The sequence below is a fragment of the Taeniopygia guttata genome, chromosome 2 (genome assembly GCF_048771995.1).
Source record: "Taeniopygia guttata chromosome 2, bTaeGut7.mat, whole genome shotgun sequence".
NCBI classification, from domain to species: domain Eukaryota; kingdom Metazoa; phylum Chordata; class Aves; order Passeriformes; family Estrildidae; genus Taeniopygia; species Taeniopygia guttata.
Window position 1 is genome coordinate 99,099,596 of NC_133026.1, and position 23,554 is coordinate 99,123,149.

At 40.6% G+C, this 23,554-nt stretch overlaps 1 protein-coding gene across 3 annotated transcripts in view; it reads right to left on the bottom strand.

Annotated features, from left to right (window-relative positions):
- LOC100223646 (low-density lipoprotein receptor class A domain-containing protein 4) overlaps window positions 1-23,554 on the bottom strand; it is a 327,058-nt gene that overhangs the window by 105,754 nt on the left and 197,750 nt on the right. The gene's annotated exons all lie outside the window — the stretch shown is intronic.

The following is a 23,554-nucleotide window of genomic DNA, read 5'->3' on the forward strand; positions in this document are numbered from 1 at the left end:
TGTGGCAAGGCCCTGAGTTGTGTTATATATGCTCTATATACTCTTTTTTTTTTTTCTTGTTGAAAAGGAGAAGAAATAATTAGGCTCATTTACTAAGCTTCCATAACAGCAAAAGATTGGGTACCTTTAAAAAAATAACAGTATTTCGATGCAAATATAAACTTATCACAAGCTTCCTGAGGCACATGCAGCATAAAGGCAGTATCACTGCAGGGAAGGTATCTGCTTTCAAGGGGATTTGCATTCTCATTGAATGCTGGACCAGGTCCAGACCAGCCGGAGGATAACCACCCTCTAACCTCCCTGCGGAGACTTACAGAGACGAGACTGAAGCAGTATCATTTCTGACAGAAATCAAATCCTGGCTACTGCACTGCTGGGAACACTACAGACAGGAAGAAAAAAATAGGGAGGAACTGGGATTAAAACAATTCTGTGAGGCTCATTTAGGTAATAGCTTGTCAAAGGACCTGATATGGCAACACACTGCATATTTACTGAATGAATGCAGAGAGTTAAGTGTCTCCTAGCATAAAATATAATTTTAACAAATGGAACATGCAAATGTTAAATCTGACCATTTATAGAACATGGGCTCAGTTACATGCCTAGGTTAACCAAGCTAAATAATACATCTAGTCAAATCATACATGAAACCACAAAGAGCATTCAAAAACCACAGTTTTGTTCAAATTCTTATCAGTTCATATCACAGCACTAGCGTTTCAGAGGACAAGACAATTCCTAATGATGTGTCTCCAAAGATTCAAAGACAAGTGACATTAATGGAAGCTTATGAATATTAGGATATTGCATTATGGGTGCTGGGCACATATTCAGTACCTCCTTCTTGATGTAATGCACCCAGAGACATAGATAAGAAAATCCCAAGACAGTCTGATGAGCAGCTTCCAGATATTCCCTATCTTGCTGTACTCATTCTGTTGCAGTGGTAGAAACCTTTGAGCAGCCACATGCAACAAACTGGATCATAGAAATTGTAAGCAATTTTGGATGCCAGCAAAGCACAGGAGGCAGCACAAGAATGGGAGCAAAATGACTGCAACAAGGCAGCAACCACTCGGTTCTGCCAATCTGGCCAATAAATGAATAATCCTCATATATTGTGTTCAGGGTCGCTAAACTCTAAGACTGTCCCAAAAGAAGAAGCATCTGGGTTGTATTAAACCTACAAAGACCCTTAGCTGTAGCTGGCCTGTCTGTGAAAATATGTCTAGACTACAAGAAAATGAAATGTTTTAGAATGTCCTAGTTGGCTTGTTTAAGCTGTAACACCGGCAACCAAAATTATAGATATGCCAAACCCAAAAGACAGACAGCTATAAAACCATTACAAAAGCATTATATGAAATTTATTTTTCAACTGATACCTAAATCTGTACTTCTTTAAGTCATAGTTTAAAATACTTCTCGCTATAATTTTTTTTTAGTTTTTTAGCATTTGTAGCAGAAATATTAATATTGGTCTGAAGAATGCATGAACAGAAACAGCCTGTCAGTAAAAGCAAAAGGAAGGGCAATAAAGCAAAGTCACAGGAAAAGCCCTGAAACATTTTGAGAACCATGGACACACTGATAGCAATCAAACAGAGAAGAACTGAGGAATGTGGTTGCACCACCAAAAATTGGTGCCCTAGGAAGCCCACAGCATGGATTAGCGGAAGACCTGTTCTCTGACAGGTAGAGGACAGCAGGGAGGTTGCATCACGCTATCATGCTCTATGTGCCCCTTCTTTTCCTGTTCACCCAAAAGGGAAGATGACTGTAGCCAGGAAGACACCCACAGCAGGCAAACCCTGGAAACAGCCTGCAAGCTGAGATTCACCTAGGATGAGGTAAGCAAGAATAAGAAGTGAAAGGATAATAGTGTGTTGATTGCCAAAGAGCAGAGCAGGCCTACACAAAAAAAACAAGGCATCACAGATGCATAAGTCAAGCAACGTGGTGAGAAGTTGGTGAGTATCCTTCAAGGGACCAAACTGATCCTGGCCAGATCACTTCTTGGGCACACATCCCTTTGCCCCCTTCTTAAAAGCATGGGGGTTGTGAGAGTGGGAATGAAAATTACAAGCGAGTGTGGGACAAACCAGTTTTGTTTAAAACAGATACCACCTTCTCTTTCCATAATGTCTCTCTGAGAGTTTTTTCCATTAATTTTCTTGTGTTAACAAGTAGCATGAGCTTCTCAGATAATCATTAGAACCTCAGAGTTGAAACTTACAGAAAACTGCAGAATATACAGTAAAATCACATGAAGTAGCAGGCAATACTGCAAATAATTTAACACACTAGCACATAGGAAGGCCAAGTGATGGAAACTCCACTGCTGTTTATTTTACCAGTTAATGATTTTTAAAGTACAATTCATTCTTTCAAAGTGTTTAAAGAATATTTGCTTAAAAATACATCACTTTCTTCCCTGTTTTTAAATGTCCTCCTGGCACATTTAAATCGGCTCCATGAAAACCTCCATTAGCACTGCAAGTTAGATAAGGTTTAGGGTCTGATTTTATGTTAATTATTTGCATAGAGACATCTTCTGAAGAAACAGAGGAAGGAATATACAGTAATTGTGGCCTACCTCTAAAAATGGGACAGCTTTACCACAGGGGACAGTACTTATAACATCAAGAGACCTGTCAGTGTTAGTGCTTTGCCATCACATGTCTGTGTGGGTTCCTTCTCTGCCTCCACATCCACAGAAATCTGGGGATGTTTGCCCAGGGAAGCCAGCTCTTCATTTGATACAGAATTCAGGAACTAATGCAGTTATTGCTCAAGCTATTACTTGAGCCAAGTATTAGGAAAGGAAAAAAAAATAGAAAGGAACAGGGCAATCTTGTAGGAAAGAAAACCTGGAGCTATTCTAGATTAACAATTTCCTCACATAATTAAAGCTGAGACTTACCTGAAAATAAATGGACTTTTGTGCTGAAAAGTATTGGTCCCACAGATTTGAGGGGAGAGGGAGGGTATAGAGGATGAGTGTCACATCAATATAGCTACAGCTGGGTAACCACTCTGCAAATGCTGTAGTGCAGATCCTCACAGTACAAACTAGCTGTAAGACCTGTTTCTGCACAAGAACATTTGGTTCATTTACAGGTGTGAGTCCTACCTAAGCAGTTTGCACCAGCACACCTGTAATACAGACACCTCTACAGTTGTATGGAAGTTCTTCTGTGATGCTATACCTTTTCCGATATGGGAATACTCTGACAGTGGACAGAAAGAATCAGTACTGAAATCAAACTGTTTCACAATATTTTCAAAATAATTTGTGCCCGCTTCCGAATGCTGGTTGCTCTTCAAGCACCAGTTGCTGTTTTCTGGGATTTAGGACTGAAAGAATTAAAACCAAAGAAAACTAAAACAGATCTCCAAAGGATACTAATAACTCCTTCAAGCTCTGCAACATTCTAGATCTTATTAATACAGTAAAATATTATTAAGGTAATAGATATGGCTCTCTAAATTTAAACATTTTTTACCAAAATGTAAACTATATTTAATTATACAAATACCCCATATCCCAAACAACGATCCATGCCAATGTTAACTAGGTGATCATTTGCCCCATTTGTGCATATATTTAAAGAGCAGCTGAAAATCTGGGCCTTTGAAAATGTATGTGCATGCCATTGTTTTGGAAACGTAGGACTAATGCCCTGGAAACATTCAAATGTCCAACGGCATCAGTGGGAATTGAGGAATTTCAGCATTTAGCAGAACTGAGCCTTTTCTACATGTGGGTATAAACACATTTGCTTGCACATAGAGATGTTTTGAATAAAACGTAGATGGTCAATAATTTCCTATTCATCCGGACATTCTCAGAGATTACATTCCTGACCACAGTTTTAATGTTATAAATTAAAATTTGGTAGTTCCTTTAAACATGGTTCATTTATTTTCTAAGGATTCTGGATTGTGGTTCTTAGCAAATTAAGAAAACATATTTCCAGCCAGCAGACCAATCATAATATTAACTCTCTCACACTTGCCGATAACCTTTAAGGAAGCTTTACTATTTATATCACAGCCATGTGAAAACATCCAAGAAGAACATTAATTAATAGTGATAATAAAAAATAAAGCCTTCAGTCACGCGTTCCATTCAGTCACTTGTACCCATATATTTTTAAAATGAACAAAATACATTTGCAGTTTCACAGGGAATTATTTTAAGGCCCTGGTATCCCTTAGAATCTCTTCTCACGTCTTTAGATGTCTGCCTTTCGCTTGCGCGGCCTGAAATGTCTAGACATCCAAATTAAGGAGTGACCAATCACTGACAGACTGATCTCTCTGCGTACAAGGTCAGCACTACAGAGGCACACATGCTCGCACACGCACACATGCTGGCAGCAGGCACCATGCAGCAGACCTTTATTTGTGCACAAAAATATTGATGTTGCTAAGTGATACGCAGGCAGCCACTGGCCGTAAGTCTTTGTGTTTGTTTGTTTATCGCTGTGACTTCTTTCCCGAGTAAACAATGCAACGGTGATGCCGAGATGGAAGAACCCGTCTAAATTAAAACAGCTATGGAACCTAATTTATTATGTCTGCGTGGTCTCAACCTATTGCTTTTTTTTTTTTTTCCTGATTTTGTTCTGTTAAGTCAGAAGGAAAAAATTTAGGAGGAACTTCAAAGCACACATGTCCCAAATGGTCCCAATCATCCTATTTTTCTTCAGTTAAACAATAAAAACAATTTATTTGCAAAGGTCCCTCTGCGTCTTAAGCTTGCTGATACCACATTTGAGTAAATAAAATAAAGGCCCTGTATTAAATTCATATGTCTAGTTACTGGAATAAGGGGAAACTTGACAATAGTATCACACCACACCACATAGTAAGTATGGACAGACTTTCCTTATCTAAAAATTCTGTCCAGTTCCATTCAGTTCAATCCCCGCAAAACAAACACACACACACACAACTTTTTTGAGTCATCCCTAATTTGAAAAACTATCTTTTGTGGTATTAAGAGTAGGTTTTCAGAAGCACAGCTGTCCATGACAGGGCTCCTGCTCTGAGTTTTCAAAATAAGTTGGCTTTCTTGACTTCAAGGGAGTCGGAGTATGGAGAAGATGGGTTTCCTTAACCACTGCCCCTGGCTGTCTTTCAAGGCTTCTGGGGCATCCCAGCAGTGCTGCAGGCCCCCAAGCTTGTGAGCCCCTGATCCAACGGAGCTCTCCAGGGCAGGTGTCCAGGTGAGATCCCGGGGAGCTCTGCAAATGAGGGTCCCAGACTCCACTGCACTGTCTGCAAGCATGTTGGGAGGGAATTGGCCCAGTCTCCTCCTGGAAGTTTCCAGATTCCCAGAAATTTTTACAGTCAACATGGTAGACTATTCGACTGCAAATCCTTTTTTTTTCAACAGAAAAATATTTCACAGAGCTTTGGCATAGCAGTGACGCCACTGAAGCCAGGCCTCCTAGAGCAGTGCTACTGACACCTGGAACTAAACAAAACTTAACTATTAGGAAAACCGTGAGTGTATTTTGACTTTAATTTTATTTTAGCAGCAAGTTACAAAGATGACTACCAATGGCAACTGGCTGTGGGAAGCACATCTTGAGGAACACTTCAAAACTTCTTACGTCCTACTGGAACAGCAAAAGCCTGCCCAGCAATATAAAGATGAAAATGAGCTGAGAACTTATGTAAAACACTAATTCAGGTAACGTGGTTTCAGTTTTACTCAAGTCTTGTAATAAATCACAAGACACCCATAAACTTCTGGGTTTAATTGTTGTGCACCTATCAGTTTTTCCCAAACTCTCAGTAAAGCAACAGCCAGTCTACAAACCCAGTATTCTGCTGAGTGACTACATTTTGTATGTCTTGAGACATAACCATAACCAAATCAGTGCTGCTCCAAACCATCTTCCATTCAGCCACCTGAACCATACACGGCAACCATGAGTCCAGCAGGGACAGGACAGCTCGGTCCCTTTCTCCCCACATCAGTAATTTGCTGGATGAGTTACCAGTCCTTCTCTGTCCCAGTTCGTCCATCTGTAGAATGTAAACTTCAACAATACCTTCCAAGCAAAAAGCACTGCTTTAGATTCCATAGATCATGTCCCTGTTCTGGACAAAAGCGTTTTTCCTTTGCCTTATTCCTGAGCTACTTCCATGGCCAGCACTGGGAGCAGACCATTCCTTCAGGAATCACAAGGTAAGTGTACTAATCCTTATTCACCCAATCAATACTTTCCCTTAAAACATTATTTCTGAAGATGTGCCCTCGACAAATATTTCCGTTATGGGGTGACAAAAGAAGAGGGAATTGAGGACATAAATAAAATATGCTTTTGTCAGAAAATATGTATGTTAATTAGAAATGTTCTTTTTTAAGAGACTTCTGCTTGTAGGAAAAACAAGATGCTGCAAAGAACAGGCACTACATCGAAGGACCTGACTTGCCTTAAACTACAATATAACCTTGCAGGCAATCAACACACACTGAAGAGCACATAATCACATTATATTGCTCTTCTTCCTCTTTTCTTAAAAAGCATTTTACATCTTACTGAAATTCTAATTGTCCTACTGAAAGTTCACACTTCTGATTTGGTGCAGAAGAGAAAGCTTATTCACAAATAAACCTTTCAGGATGAAAAAGTGACAAAAGAAAAGATCAAGTCAGACAAGTATAACTGGAAACTCAGATGTAAAGATTTCAAATATTTCAAAAGATGCCTTGATAGGTATATTCCCACCTCATTCCAAGCAAATAAGATTAGCATGTATTACAGAGAATTTCATGCCTCGGTAGAAGGCCCTAATTATATTTCACACTGCTCTGAAGATTCCTGTAATATACACACATCTTTAATGTGGAATTTTATACCCTATTTATAGCATATAGGCTCTTTTTGATATTATTACTTTTCTATGAAAGTTCCTTTGAAGTCAGGTAATTACCTTAAGCGAAATATTTAGCCTGTTGTGAGAACTGAACCATAAGATTTGTGTAGAACAAGTAAGTCATCGTGTTGCTAAATATAAAGGTTTCTCAGCCACAAGTCGGGATGGAAACATTAATTATGAACACAAAGACAAGCATGCATTTTAGAAGTAATTTAAAGTGAAAGCTGATAAATCTGTATGGTGCTACATCATGCTTCATTCATGTCCCTAAAAACTATTTGAGCTAAGCACTAAAGAGAGAAAGCAGTTAATTACTAGTTACTATCCTTAGTAAAGCCACAGATCTGGCCAGAGTCAGGCTGTAACTGTGAAGAGCTCAGAAGGAGTTGCTAAGATGGCTAATAATGATCTGCAGAATATTATCCCTAACTAGAAATGGTGCATCATTAAGACTTGTAAATCTCAATTCCTCCATACTAGATGAACATGTGTCTCTTTCCCTGCAAAGCTATGAATCTCTTTAGTCGGATAAATCATAGAATCAAATTATGTATGGCTACCATATATCCATATGCAAAGTTATGTCACTTTTGTATTGCATTTGATCTAGGACTGAACCATGACCATTTTTATTTGACAGCAGTGTTTTAAAGAGACACCACTTGTAGTGAGAAGTCACCAGCAGATTCCCCTCTTCACCTCCTCAGGCACAGTTCTTTGAAAACACCTAAAAGTACAGGATGTTAAAAAATGATGCCATATGGGTTTGCAATTTGTCATGCAAACGTTGTCCCTCATAAGCAATGCATAGCATAACATATGAAACCAAAAATTCAAGATGTAACAGAGCCATACATACTGTGCATACACTCACACTCACACACACAGACAACACAAAAAGCCAGTCAGGCAATTCAGGACCACAAAACCTATTTATTATCATTTTTTTACAGGGGAAAAAATACACCTAATCTGCATCCAGACAGACTTTCCCAATTGCATGCCCTTCAGTTATCCGAGAATTAAAACCACTGTTTCTCTTAAAATTTTTTGCCAAAGCAAAAGTCTAGCTTCATATTAAGAATACTTAATAAAACCAACACATTAAAAACAGTCAGCAGGGAGTGCTGCAATTAGATGCTTGCACAGTGCTTCCCTCTGTGCCTACATGCAAATAATTTTCATCTTATATGGACTTTCAGCATCTTCATCATGGTTCTGTAGTAAGAGAGATCTCCTCCCTTTTTGTTCATGGGAGATGTAAATGTAAGGCCATTGATTGCTTATCACCATTAGTTTATAGAATGACATTACTTGGAAACTGGCTAAAAATATAAAGCTCCCCACTCCGTGTGGGATCTTGCTATAGTCTAATTGAAGACACTGATACTGTGGTTTCACCCCCAAAACTAAGGGGTGGAGGTCTACAACAAAAAAGGGAGATGAGATATGGGTCCATAAGAATACAAAATGCTGGAAGAAACACTTAAGATGACAGAAGTAGCCACATAGATTATATGAAACATTTTCCTTTATGGAATATAAAAATGCTATTGAGTATGTTCTTTTCAGGAGGGGGTGGGAGGGAAATGTTTGGACTAATAAGGGCAATCATAAGGAAGACAGGTGTAGAATATCCTCTCTATTGAGCTAGTCAGATGCAAAATTCACTCTGATTTCTGTGGGTTTCTCTGTATAAAGCCAGAGTCTATGGAGTCTACAGAATGCGTCGTGTTCTCAGCATAATTCCTTCCATCTGAGTGAACAATGCTAAGCATTTTACAGGAGGCACTCTTCCATCGTGTAAAATTGGCTGCACATAACTTCGTTACAATGTCTGCAATTCTCTGTATCCGTATTCTTCCTTCCCAGAGTAACCTGCTGAAGGGACTGCAGCACGTACATGAAAGAAACTGAACTGTCAGGAGGGAACTTTAGGAGGGAACAGGAGAAAGGCTCTGAACTGCAGGCTTACAGAAGGGTTGAGGGAAGGAGGGACCTCTGGAGGTCATCTCATTCAACTTGCCCCTGCTCAAGCAGGGCCACCCAGAGCCAATTGCTCACAGCTGTGTCTGGCTTCTTCTAGCCTTGCTCTGGCAAATGAGTGGCTCAGTTTGAGGGGAATAATTGCAGTTGTCTCACCTCACCCCAGGGATCTACAGGACACAGTCCTTTCCTGAACCATTTCTACAGTGTATCTTTTATGAAAAGTTCAACATTTCTTTAAAGGCTTCTAGTCAGAGCCTGGTGGCATTTGACGTCAGCTTTTCTGATGCCACAGTCTAACACAGGAGAATTCCATTTTGACGTCAGCTTTTCTGATGCCACAGTCTAACAAAGGAGAATTCCATTTTGACGTCAGCTTTTCTGATGCCACAGTCTAACAAAGGAGAATTCCATTTTGTCAGAGCTTTGTTCCCAACTACTGTATCCTAGCCTGAAAATGTAGCAAAATGTGTCTACTGGGAGTGAGTATGCAAACAAACGAAAAAAATGCTGCAAAAATATTCAGTGTGAAAGAAAGCCACACCCACTGCCTAGGTCTGTCCGAGTCCATCTTTTCAATGTATTTATAGCCTCATGTTGCAGGTTTGTCGCTTTATTAAGTAAAAATTTGTCTGTGAGAGTCTCTTGCACGTTCTTCACAGGCTTTATAAAGACATTCCCTGCAAATGCCTTGAGGTCACACTTAAAACCATGGTGTGAACTATGCCAGACATGGAATTTGTGAAGGAGCTTCTCCCGGGCCCGTGCGTGCCGTCTGCCTCTCCGCGTGGAGCGGTTCCGAGGGGAGCTGCAGCCACAGCAGGGCCTTCCCTGCCGCCCAGCAGCCGCCTCGACTCCTCTTGGTCACGGCAGATTCCCACGAGATGGCACGGCACCGTTTAATCTGAGCTTAATCTGAGCTTAATCTGAGATTTTTAACGATGACTCCTGTACTGACGCAAAAGTCTGCCAGCGCACTGCCTCGCTGCACATCTCTCACGATTCACTTCCCTCACACAGTGTCTGCAATTTTCCCTGGATCAAAACACTCCCGGTCTCTCCCTGCTGACAGCAGAGCACTTGTTTCATTAGAGCTCTTCTGCGAAACAAAGTTGCAGTAACTTGGAAATAAAGAAATAAAATAGTTTTAGGTTGTGTGATCTACCTGAAACACCACTCAGGCAGTGAAACATTGAAATGGTAAGGAGTTGAAAATAAAAGGGAAAAAAAAAAAAAAAAAAAAAAAAAGACAAAAAATGAAGAGTGTGGTTTTGGTTTGCTTTAAGGTTTTCAGCTTTGATTCTTGTCAGTGCTGCTAGTGCTTTGATTTAAATCAGTCTTGAAACAGTCTTGAAAACTTTAGTAATAAATTTAAACTGAAATGGAAAATTAACACTGGCTCATCAGTACAGCCCCTCAGCTACACAAAATCTCCAGTAACAAGTTGGAAAAGAAGAATACAATGACATTTCTTGTAGCCATGCATGAAGTTGGAGAAAAAAAAAACAATCTTTTGCCAAAGATTTCACCTTCTTTTCACTATCTTTATGGTTTCTACCACCTTTTCTGCCTGAGACAATATTTCAGCTGGCTATCTGGGAGCATTCTGCAGAGAAGCTCCCACACTGCTGGATGTGTCCCTGCCTGTCCGTGGCTGGGGAGAAAACAGTTAAGTTCAGCAGCAAAGTGACAAGAGAGGCAGCAGCCTCCAGCAGCCATGGGAACAACATTTTCTACAGACCAGAGGCTGAAATTTCAGAGGGAAATAATTCCAACTGTCATAGCCAGGTCAGAGAGCAAGGCCCCAGTGGCACTGGCTGGAGTTTTAAGGCAAAATGTTACTGGAGACATGTGTGGACCTGACTTTACCATCCTCTGAAGGGCCATAATAATGACATCCACATACCTGAAAGAGGTAATAAAACAAAGCAGGAATTCTGCCTGCACAAAATGTAAACATCAAAACAGATGGCACAGTTATGTTAATCAGTTAATGTTTGCAGAGTGCTTTGAAGATGCAAAGCTCTGTAAAGGTACTAAATACTTACAGTCTTGTCTAGACATCATCAAGCTCATTTTTAGATTGCAACCTTTTCAGGCCAAACAGAACCTCTCTGTATATGGTTGCATTGTTCCTTCTGCAGCAGGCTCCAACCTCAGGATGTATTTGCAAGAGAGGAATAACAAAGAAGCAGCTCCTGGAGATGGAAAGCCCAAGCCAACAGCTCTTGCTAAAGCAGCATGAAGTAGCACAGCAGAGGGTAGGGCTGAGTATCATCAGGGAATCAGATGGAAGTCAAAATGTAGCATACCAGATTTCACCAGAGAAACAGGTAAAGATTGAGGCTGTCACAACAGAAAATCCCCTAAAAACCAGTTTGCCGCGATGGTGAGAACTGTGTATTACAAGCCCTGATGAGGAAAACCCCATTTTTGACAGAATAAAGTATGTATATAGACTTAACAGAGCTGTGAGAAGTGCAGAGGCAATCTTCATCAACTATAGTCCAAGTATGGAATTTAACAAAGTGAGTTATGAACAATGAGATCACAGATTTTTTTGAGGTTTGGGGAAAATCCATCTAAACCATTTCAAAACTCACACTTTTTATTTGCTCTAAGGAATGTGGAATGCAAATAAAATTAAACTCCAGGGGCTTATTCTGCAATAAGTAAGCCTTCTGTGTCAGACTGCCTTGCAACCTAACCCAAACCTTACTATTCTGACATTAAGAAACCACAGATCTCAGAAACCTTTTCCACTCACTTTTCCTCATCAGCTCAGACTTTAAATGGGGAAAGAAGTCTGGCGTTACACAAAAGGTGCAGACAGCTGAAACACGTAATCCTTATTCATACCCTAAAAATAGACCCTAACTGACCACCCAGTGCATAACCAGTGCTACTGAGCATGGAATTGAAGTTGGAGATTTCAGTTCAGCTGCTAGCCTGGGGCTAGTTGAGGAACTGGCATGTGGAGCCAGCTTCCAATCCCTCTGAAACAGCCCCCCTGACCCATTCTGAGGTAAAATGTACAAGATCCATGGAACAATAGCATCCCTTTGCCTTGAACAGAAGCTGAGCTCTGGTCAGGGGGCTTGGAATCAGGACAGAAAAGACTAAAGGAAGAGAGGTGTGTTTTTGTTTAGGAAATTGATCCTACCCCAAAATAAAACTTTTTTAAACTTCTTTTTTTTTTTTTTTTTTTTTTTTTTTTTTTTAATTCCAGATTGCAAATCTACCTCCCTGCTGTAATGGGGAAGTATGCCAGGGGTCTGCAACTAACTCACTATTCCCATGAACAGCTGTATAACAAAGGTCCTGTGCTGTAGACTCACTTGAATCCTAATAATAGGTAAGGTTATTCTTCTGCTTCTGAGGTTTTTGCCTATTTCCCAGCCTCTTCAGTTGTTAAACATTCATTTCTAAGCAGAAGAAAAGCTTTATTATCATTATAGCTCTTGTTTATCAATTTGTTCTCAAATAATTTCTGTTACCTTCCCAAAAAGAAAACTTTAATTGGAACTGGATTAAATTAATAAAGAAACCTCGAGTCTTTTGTACTGGCAGAGCATATTAAAGAGCAATGTCAACACCTTACTGACTTCTTTCTTTCCAGGGAAAGCACTGCCTCTCCCTCTGTGTTTCAAACAGCATGTATATATAATAAGTCAAATTTTCAGTCTCATCTTAACTGGGTTACCAACTTTCCTTGCCCATAGTTTTGCATATGCTCAAACAATTATGTCCTGAAATTTGCAAATACAATTACTTGCTGACACACTTTGTTATCTGAATGATAAAGTATTTGATTGTATCCAATGAAAACAATATTAAGATGGGGAAGCAAATGTGTTTTAGCAAACCTAATGCACCAACTTAAGCTTCTGTTGTTTTATGGAAACATGATCCTCTAACAGCATGTCTACACCCTGTAGAGAAGTATTGTCTGGAGACCTTACATTAAAAGCAAGAAAGCCACATCGCTGCATTACCACGTTTACACTTGCCTAGTAAGAAATGCAGCTACTCATTTTTTTAAAACAGAGAAGTTGGCTTACATAAAAATCATCAAGTTAATAATGGCATATTAATGGAGTCACACAACGACTAACAAAAAGGTGCTGCCAAGTTAAACTAGTTTAAAATTCATGTTGCATCTTGGTATCTGTAGGTTCGCTACATGTAATAAAAAAACTTCTTGATTTCTCTCCATAAGAGAAAATTTGCAAAATGTTTAAGTAAGACCTCCTGATCAGAAGAGCAATTGTCAAGATACTGGACTACAGTTTAGCAGAACAAAGATGTTTTTGACTGAGTTTAGTTAGATTTGTCAGTAACTTCTGAAGCTACATTTATTTCTCATTAGTTCCAATTTACAAAATCTTCTCTTATTAAAATTGAATGGGAAATCCTTAAAACTGCACACTGGGTCTCTGAGAGGGCTGGCCCTCTCTCACCACAGTTTCACAGAGCTCTTGCTGGATTTCCTAGTGCTCACCATAAATGCAAACAAGTAACTGGAAAATCCAGATGTGGTTCAACTGTATTTCAAGAACAGTTATGACATAAGACTTTCTTGATACAGAGCTCAAATGTGATGCTGGGGAGAGTACACTAATAACTCTTTTTGGTTAGCAACTTACAGGAGAGACTGAGAAGTAGGGGCAAGCAGCCTGTCAATTACATTTAAAGACATCATTAATAAAACCCAAATATTTTTTTTAATTACCAGTGTACTTTCAGGCTTTATCAGTAAGATCATTAAGAAAAAAACTTTTAATTAACAATATTATTCTCTGTGCTTGAACATACTGTCATCAATGGAAAAAAACTACTTAGAGCCTGGAGTAATTTGGTTTAGGTCTTGAAAGTGGCACTGAATAAAAACATAGTGAGAGATATTTAACAAATTAATATTATATGGAATCAATCAAGAGAACGTGAGTTACCACTTCAAACTATTCAGAAACCGTGGCAGCACTTCTCTCAGGAGAGCTTAAATATTTTTTTTTCTTTAATTTTATCTAGTTTCAAAGCCTTCATGGATCATATGTTTAAGCTTTTCTTTGCAACTGAGAGAGTTGGAAATTAACCTTTTTACAGTGAGACCAAAATTCTTAAGTATTTTTATAATCAGTAGCCTTGGAAGGCAGGTTTTGGAGAAAATGCAAATCAATGCAAGACTACAGAGGAGGACAGTTAGAGTTGGTAACTATAATCCAGCAATGACAACATACCATAAATTGGATAATAACTTCAGGAAGGATCAAACAGTGAAATTTCAGTGAAGTCTTGAACAGTGGCAGCCTCCAGCTGTAATCCAGAGTGTCAGCACTGTGCTGGCCAGAGAGAGAGCACCACACAAGTGCACAGTCAGAGGACAGGTAGCCACTGTAGGCTGCTCAGCATTTACAGCTGCACTTGACACCAGTGTTAATGTACAAGGGTCAAGACTGCTTTGCCACCACAAGCCCTCGGTGAGCGTACTCAGCCATCCACATCTAAATGCTCCAGCAGCTCAAGAGGAAGCCTACCCTTCATCAGATACCTTCACGGGACACATCCTACCAGCACACAGCCCTTGGCCTCCAGGGACAAGCACAACACTCTTCCCCCTGGGCTGCCAAGTGCTGCTCCTAAAACCAACCTGAACTCATGTTTGTGTTCCAGACTTTTGTTCCCATTGCAGCTATGCAGGATCAAAAGGTGTTTACTCCTTTGCCTTAGTAGGTTCTACACCAAGGAGATTTCAGGAAAATGTGCCAAGACCGCCAATCAGGGCTTTCATGTTGTTGTTAGAGCCTAAGGAGGGATGACACAGTGTGTTTACAGCTCATGCTGCTCTGAAATCTCCAGTTCCCTGGGCAGAAGAAAAGCAGTCATGATCACAGTCCCCTGATTAGGCTTGCCTTTTGTTCAAATGGTTCAAATCTTTCTGTAGTATTCAATGCATTTTGACCAAAAATTGCTCCAGAGTGCAGGCAAAAACACTTGAGAAAACATTAAGCCTCTCCTGATGCAGTGAGAATAAAAATAAGAAAATACAAGCTGCATTAAATATAATAAATGTCTAAGAAATTCTTCTTTGAGTTGATACCTTGACTTTACTAGCTAAATTCACAGGAGACAAATTTTTTTGGCATATAGAGATAAAAAATTATGTCAGCTCAAGATATATTGTACCACAATTATCAGAAAATTCTATTTTGACCTTTAAAAAAATACAGTATTTTCAGCCTTTTACCCACTCTTAATTCTAAATGCTGTACAACAGTTCTTGCAAATTAGACAAATATTTTTATTTTGCAGACAAGGAAAAGGGATAAATTTTTAAAATTACTTCTCCAAACCATTACTAGACCTGAAGAAAATTTTAGAAGACCCCATCCTGTAACTTGCATTATCCATTAATCAACATTCCTGACAGAGTATGTAAGTATTACCTATCACCCCTATAAATGTTTACATTACATCTACAGAATGGGTCCATAAGTTGAATAAATTGTAGTAAACTAATCTCTTACTGAGCTGCTTTCCTGTTGGGTCAGCATTACAGTCTAGGTCACCACACAGCTGTAGGAGAACTGTCACAAGGAAGTGGGCAAGAACATGTGGCCGGAGGTAGAGAGCAAGACCAAGTGCAGACAGAGATAAAATTAGACACGGAGAGCAGACAGTGATCTAACAAAGCCCTCTGGTTTAGCCACAGGGTACTGTAGGGTTTTTTTATTCATGCATAAAAAAATAGAAATATGGGGCTGAAGAATTCACATATTACCTAGGCCGACCCTCCTAGTCTAAGGTAAGAACAAACACATGCACATTGCCCATGGCTGATGGTTGTCTAAGCTGTTCTCTCCTCTTGTGAGGATACTGCATTGAGTAACCCTCAGGTAGCCACTGATGATGTTTTATCATCTCAGTAACGGAAAGATCTAATAGACTTTTAGCTGAAATCAGCTCTGTGGCACATTAAATTGATTTCTTTGCTTCCTCTGGAAATTATGGCAAGCCATTGATTACTGACACTTAAATACTGACATTTCTCATATCAAAGATTTCTGTTCTTTCTGGTCTCCCTTTTTCCCAGTCTTTTTTCTATGGTTACCTATTTGAAATCTCGTATAATTCAGAACTTTTTCCACTTCACTTTTGTCTCTTGAAGGGACGGAACTAAAACCAAACACAGTATCCCACTGATGAGGATCAGTACCAAACATAGCAGCAACAGACTTCCATTGTCTGATAGTTGATTTAATCCTTACATGCAACAATAAATGCTGAGTGAATTACAACAATATATTTTTATGTTGAGAATAAAATTAAACATGATGCAAGGAAAGTCCCTGCTCTACCTTTAAAACAACATAATTACACACACATTCTCGCATGCATTATAACCTGGCTAGCCGCCTATATGACCTACAAATTTCATTTCTTGTTATGTGCTTTTATTTATTCAGAATTTTTCATTGTTCAGAAATGTTGTGTGCCATGACCTTGTCACTACTGTCAGGAGACTGAGTGGGAACATCCTGGATGAGACAAAAGCTGCACCTTTCAATAACTGCAAGGACTGTCCTTTCAGAAGTGGCCTCTCCGGCCACTTCAGTGGAAAGAAATGAAAAAGGAGGGCAAGGCTCCCAGCAGCAAGGCTTCCAGTGAACAGAGAGGATGTGGACCAAGTGTCAAAGGTTCACTGCTGCCATGAGCTAACATAAGGAGGTGTTTGGGAGCAGGTCTTTTTTTTCATAGGGCTTCCCATATTGCACACTGCCAGTGGTCAGAGGGACTTGCATACAGAGGTTTTTTTGCCAACTTCATATCTGTCTTCAAAGATGGATGTGAAAGAACTCAGAACTGCAAGTTGCCAGAAAAACAGGAATGTGGAGAAGTCTCTGCTTAAACTGGGTATGTGGAGTGATCAGCACTGGTCCTAATGGTCTTTGCTTTTTTTCCTAATTATTCCTCTGCCAAATAAGTTCCCGGAAATACTTGACTGTAGTGGAAAACACCTGCATTTGCACAGCTCAGGACAGGAAAGAGTGGCTGGACAGCACAAGCTGAAGTCACCACCACTTACTCAAATGTTGAACCAGACTCTTCAGTCCCTTTGGTCAGGCCTGAGAAATCTCAAAAAAAATCAGGAATTCAGTTCAAACAAAACTATTTTTATATCTTAAGAACCTGCAGATCCATTCATATTTATTATCTGAATGTTGCAAACTACATGTTTTCTCATTACATGCTACATGTGTTTGGCTTCACTCAAACTGCCTCTCATACCTCATCATAGCATGAGCAATCTATAATGTTTTTGCAAATCAAGGCAATGGATTTCCTTTAATTTCAGCCAGCAGCTGTTGAAGCAGACCAATAAACAACAGCACAGTTCTCACTGAGCTGCAGAAAAAGGCTGTAAATACATTGAACAACCTGCAGCATAAACACATCTTCTGCTTTTAACCCCCACTGAATACCTTTCAGAGAGTGTTTTCTTATGTGTTTATTTGAAGAGAAGAAAGGCTTTAAAGGACACAGCTGAAATGCCTCTTTTTCCAACGGACATATCCACACTCCTTGCTGCATTGCATCTCCCAGATGAATCAGCAATCCACAAATACCAGCAGCTAACCAACATTCTGAAAATGAATTCAGTAATCAGTCTGATTAATTTAACATTTACGTATTTTAACGTGGAAACTTTAACTTGGGAAATACGTGACAACTGGTGGAAGTCACAGAAGCCTGTAACTGTGTCTTGGTTGGTTGAAGGTATTTCCATAACACACTCCCACTGTCAGTACTTACACTAACTCAGACGTCTGAGTAGCGTGTGGTGTTTGACACATTGATGGCTATGGCACCGAGCTGAGGTTTCAAGGGTACCACTCACGTGGACTCACACCACAGCTAGCCACCACAACTCTTTGCGCCACCATCCTACAAAACACATCGCTGAGTTGGTCCAGAATAATGATATCCAGCTTGTTTTTTCCTGCGGAGCTGTTTTTCCAGACAGATCTCTCCAGCAATGGCTCAGCAGGTTGGCCTTGCCAGCAGCCGTTCTGCCAACGCCTCGGTGGCGGCAGGCAGATGCAGAGCCAGAAGGCTCTGGCACTGACTTTGCCAAGGAAGCCACCGTCCTACCGAGTTACGCTCTCAGGAGGCAGCAACCTCTAAAACTCCCCTTGAGCTTAGCTAAGAGATGCCACCACAGCAGCACATACAACATGCTGAAGCAACTTCCAACTTACAAAAAATGCACAAATAAAAAAATAAGAGACATAAAAATCAATCTGAAATATTTAAAAAGAATGAAACTTAAATTAAAAATTAAATTGTGTTTCTTTATAGCACTGAGGTACCTGGTGCTTCACCAAATCTGCAATTCACCCAAGAAGCACTGAATCTGTATAAAATTAAACTCATTATACTTTTTGCCATCTTCACTAAAAGTGATGGGCTTCAGGAAGCTATAACCCACTGCTTGGGAGAAGAGTCCTTGAGGAGACATCTCTAAGCAAGAGATGCAAGCCAAGAGAGTTGGTGATGCAAGCCCCAGTGCCTCCTCGCCCCTGAGACCAGTCTATCACAAAGTCTGGTTAAATTAAATCAAATCCAAATGTTCCCTGTTGCTGGTGCAGCATGTCTCACATTCATACCAAGTGAAAACTGTGCCTCAGCTGAAATCTCTGAAAAAACAGGATATGCCAGGGGAGAGCTGGTGTACATCTGCTTGCCATTTAAACTCCACCTCCAGCTGGGGTAAGCAGGAGTCACTGGGAAGGTATTAACACTGTACTTCAGCCAGGACCATCGCACCAAGGAGACATAAAGAATGACTAACAAAGGAGACATCTGTTTACGCAGTGTGGAGTGTCACAGGAAAATCATCATTTTGGCTATGTACAAATCTACTCTTCAGTGTAAGATTGTAGATCTTGGTATGGTGCTGGACTCAGGGCAGGGTGAAAGTCAGTGGTTGGATCAGGTGACAAATTCTGGCATTAATGGTCAGGCAGTTAGTGAGAAAATCACTTTGCTTTCTATCTCTGTTTCCTTCCTTCGCTCTGCTCCTCGTCTTCTCTTTTTGCTTTTGTTTTGTTGGTTTGTTTTTTTGGGTTTTTTTTCATTTCAACACATTGAGGCAAGGATTGAAGACTTCTGTGCAGCTGTTCAGCACTCAGGTTGCCTGGCCATTTTATGACTTGTTTTCTGTTCTACCTTGCTCTGTTTCACAGTTTTTTACTATTGCACAGCACTCCAGTCTCCAGAGAGTTTCTGTCCCTGTTTCTAATTGCAGTGCATGTAAAAGGTGCTAAGTTTTCAGTAAGAACAATAAATTACTAACAAACCCAAAAAGAAGAATTTGAAAATGTTTTTCCTTTAAGCAGAAATTAAATTACTCAAGGGGGAGGTGGGGGAGAAGCAAAGGCTGATCAGAGAAGGCTTACAAAATCCCCTTCCAAAACAGAGAGCACTTACCTGAGCAAGGAAAACTGCCTCTTCTCGCTTTAAAGAAAACACTTGACCTTGGGCCTCTCCAAGCATCCCTGTCAGGATACAAAATGCTCACCTCTGCTGACACCTGTACCTGCTCGAGTGGAAACTTCCACCAAGCAAGAACATGATACGCAATTTCGGGCAAGCAGTGACTTCCCATGTGAGGCTCTGCTAGGGCATGCAGGAGATCCAAGGAACTAGGAATAACCCGATTCATCTCCAGTTCTACCTCCATCTAGAAAAAGATCTTCAGGTAGGCACTGCACTGCAGCTCTTTTGTTCCCTTGGTTTCCCAAAGAGCTTTCTGTAGGCTGAACTACCCTTAACTCCAACCCAATCCACAGAAAGCACATGGTAATGAACATCAGCAGTATACCTTGTTCCACCATGTAAATGTTTAACATAGTCAGAAAACACCATGCACAGAGTAATGAATCATGCAATCACTACTGCTACATTGCAAATGAGGAAAAGAGCTAGAAAGAAAAGATTTTACTACTGTTTGATAAGGGCAATGAGAAGTGCCTTAAAACAGGGCAGCATGATTTGAAATGGTATTTGTACAGTAACTAACAGCATTTTCAATGCAAGTGAGTGGAAACACAACCATGCTCAGCTGCAAAAAAAAAGTGATGTGCTTTGCTGCTGCCAGAAAATCTTCAAGCAAATTCTTTGTACACTGGCAGGGAAGTCCTTTGGTTCTGCTTCAGTCAAAGGAAAAAAGTCAGTTCTACACTATGAAACAGCCCAAATTAATGCTCCTGAAGCACTGACAGAAGGAAACGTGGTGGGGGGGAAAGAGTTTGTGACAGTTTCTTGATTTTATTAGCTTAGGCATTCAGCTTCTGGAAAAGATGCACAAATTACTATCTACTGTGACATTACCTCAGCTACATATCTGCGAGAAAGGCTGAGCAGCGGAGTCTGGGAAAAGTGCGAACTATTTCTCAAAGTAACCTCTTGTCTGTCTGGCACATTTCAGGGGACAGAACGTCTGGGTCACATAGGAAAGAAGCCGGAGTCTCTGCGACCCTTGACAGAGCCATGTCGCAAGCTGCATGAGCTGCTTCAAATGAGGCCACTGTGGGGGGAAGGGGAGTGCCACTCTAGGTGTCTCACAAAAGCAATTAAAATAAATTAAATAAATTAAAATTAAAATACTGTAAAGCTTCTAGAATAAGAGACTCGGCATTGCCAACCCTTGAAATTTTATTGCAAGTCTCATGATCCTCTATTTAAAGTCATTACTTTTGAAAACAAGTGATTACCTTGGAATCAGCTGACATTAAAGAAGGCCTCCAGCAGGGCTTACACAGAAGAGCCTGAAAAGCCCGAGTAGGCTACAAAGACTCAAGAAAATAACCTGTTTATTAAAGGCTCATGATCTTTAAGCTGATCATGCTTTTGACAGACTGGCTCATGACTTTAACAGTTGGCATAAGCCATATCAGAGAGGTGAAAAAGCCCCAATAAACCCTGCCTAAAACTAAGCCTATATGAATTCCTCAACAGCATGAGAAAATTGGCAGCAGGAATGGAAAGCTATCTCCGCATTGGCTTGTCGTTGAAAGTCTCTGGACCGAACAAAAGAACATAAATCTCAAACTATTATAAATCAAAGGGTAGTAATTAAAATCAGCAGAACTCCAGAACTACATTGGGTTTATGGAGCCATTCCCAGAAGGAAAGGTAATAAAAAGTGGAAGAGTATCTCTGACCTGTTGGTTCCAGCACGATAGCTGGAGCCTGGCAGTCAGCTGCAAAATAGGTGCAGCAACTTCAGAAACAGGAGATGTGGGAGCTGGTGGAAAACAGATGGATGGTTTGCCTACTACGCCAGGGAAGGTTATTTTTTGCTGCTTCTACTTCCATCCACACAAATTATAATATACATCCTGTGGATGTTGACTATGAGGGAAGCGGGGCGAGAGGATCAGGCTGCGGCCACAGCAGTGGGAGAGAACCATCAACACTCATCAAAGGAGCCTGGATGGGGAAAAAAAAACAGTCTTCAAGTAGGCCAGATCAAGATAACAGAGATGTAAGGCCATGAATAAACTATCACTTCCACCTTTGCTACATTTATCTCTTCCTTCATCATTATTTCTCCACTCCCCCCCACCACTCCTTCAGATTTCCAAGTAAGACAGAACATTGAGATGTGCACTTTAATTTAAAAGGGAAGGCAAAGAGGAAGACACAAAGAGATAAAAGCAATCAGACTTATTTCTTGCTTGAAAGTTTTGTTTTTACAAAAGGGAGGAGGCTGTTCTGATTTAAGTCAACAGCATTTTGTCAGGGCATCATTGCCACAAGCACCAGAGCACCTCTAGCCAAGAGCAGCTGAGCCTGCTGGTGAAAGCCACACCAGAGACAGGAGCAAACAGGGCAGGGAAGTTCTTCCCATCCAGACCATTTGGCACAACACCATGAAAGAGTAAGAACGGTGCTTTTCCTGCAGGAAAAGGGTCTGTTTATCTCTATTACACAGATAGGTATATCCTTTTCATAGTCCTCATCTCTGTAAAGCTGCTATCATGCCAAAAAACTGTTAACAATGAAAACCAAACATTTTTCTAAGATGGAAATTAAAAATAGTTACAATCATACAATGATTTCCTGGCAACTCTCAATGCCTGTTAGGTCTATCCCTGCTTAACTTGCTTCATGAAAATAATTTAGAGGTAGAAAGCCAGCCAGGCAACTCACACGAGACTTGTAGTCCATATTTTCTAGATTTTGGTCCATGTCTTATTTCCCATTTGTTTTTAATATATCCAGGATTCCTCTCAGACCTGCTAAGCTCTGCATTGCTTTTGTTCATTCAGTTTAAAATCTGTTCCACACATACCAGAAAAAAAACAAACAGAAAAAACCCCGAACCTTTGGGTAATGGAGCACAGCTGCCATTAAAACTGCATTAAGCTTTCCCAAAGCCAATTTCCCTGGCCCAACACACCTCTAGATAATAACCACAAAGCAGAAAGTAAGCAAGCCTTGTCTTCCTCATTTAAGTGACCATACATTTAAATGGCTAAAGGGAAACACAGATGTTGTTCTTAAAATGAGCCCATGGACACATGTCAGCCCCGTGCCCAACAGCAGCTTCAGCAGGGAGAAGGGACTAGGAAGGAGCAGTGGGATCTAGTCCAACCTTTGATCCACCTGTCCAGAAGCAAGCAAAGCAGAGTGGCTCAGTTGAGAAGGGCTTGTGCTCCTACAAAGCCTATGCGAGGCAACTACTGCCTTGTACTGGTGTTGATAACCATTCCTGAAGCTCCTGCAGATGTTTTTACTTTGGGCCATCCTTGTCACAGGTCCTGCCTCATCACCCTCCGAGAGCTGAGCTGGTCAGGGCTGGAGGGAAGGATGCAGTGCTTTCCAAGAGCAGCTTCTGCAGGGCTGACAGTTGCTCTGCCCCAGCTGCAGGAATGAGTCTGCTGCTCAGCTTAGCAAGGCTTTTGAAATATGTTTTTGCTTCTCTAGCAACTGTTTGAATCAGTCGCTGATCAGGCACAGAGAACTTTCCACTGCGGAGACACCAGATAAATTGTTCATTTACAGGACCCTGTAACCATTTGGAAGAACTGGGATGGTGCCAGGCCCAAGCTCCTAAGTCAGGCTGATGTGTTGCTTGCATAGTGTATGTTCATGCAATAACACTGTATAGACTGATAAATCACTGCATGGAATCTATTTATATGTATTTGCTGAGATATGTACTACCAGGTCAAGGTCTTGCATAAATGTAAATATTTAACAGCAAAACAGGGTTAAGATTGTGCCCGTATCAAAATATTTAAACCGAGGCCTTTACATAAAACTTATACCAGACCAAATAAAAGCTACTGTCTGCTTTACAGAATCTGCGTTCTGTTGGTGATTAGTATTTGTTTACTAAAAGACTCCGTGTGGTATTTGAAGCTGGCAGTTACCAACAACTCACCACACACAACAGTCCTGAGAGGAATGTGCTGCCCTCTTTAATATTTCCTGAAAAGTCCCAGTTCTGTCCTGTGCTACAGAAGAGCGAAGACGAGGCAGAGGCAGGACGGAACACGGCACCGTCACACACGGCACATACAGACACGTCATGCCCTACCAGGAACTGATAAGGCCAAAAACAATTTTCATGTAAGCAGCTCAATACTAC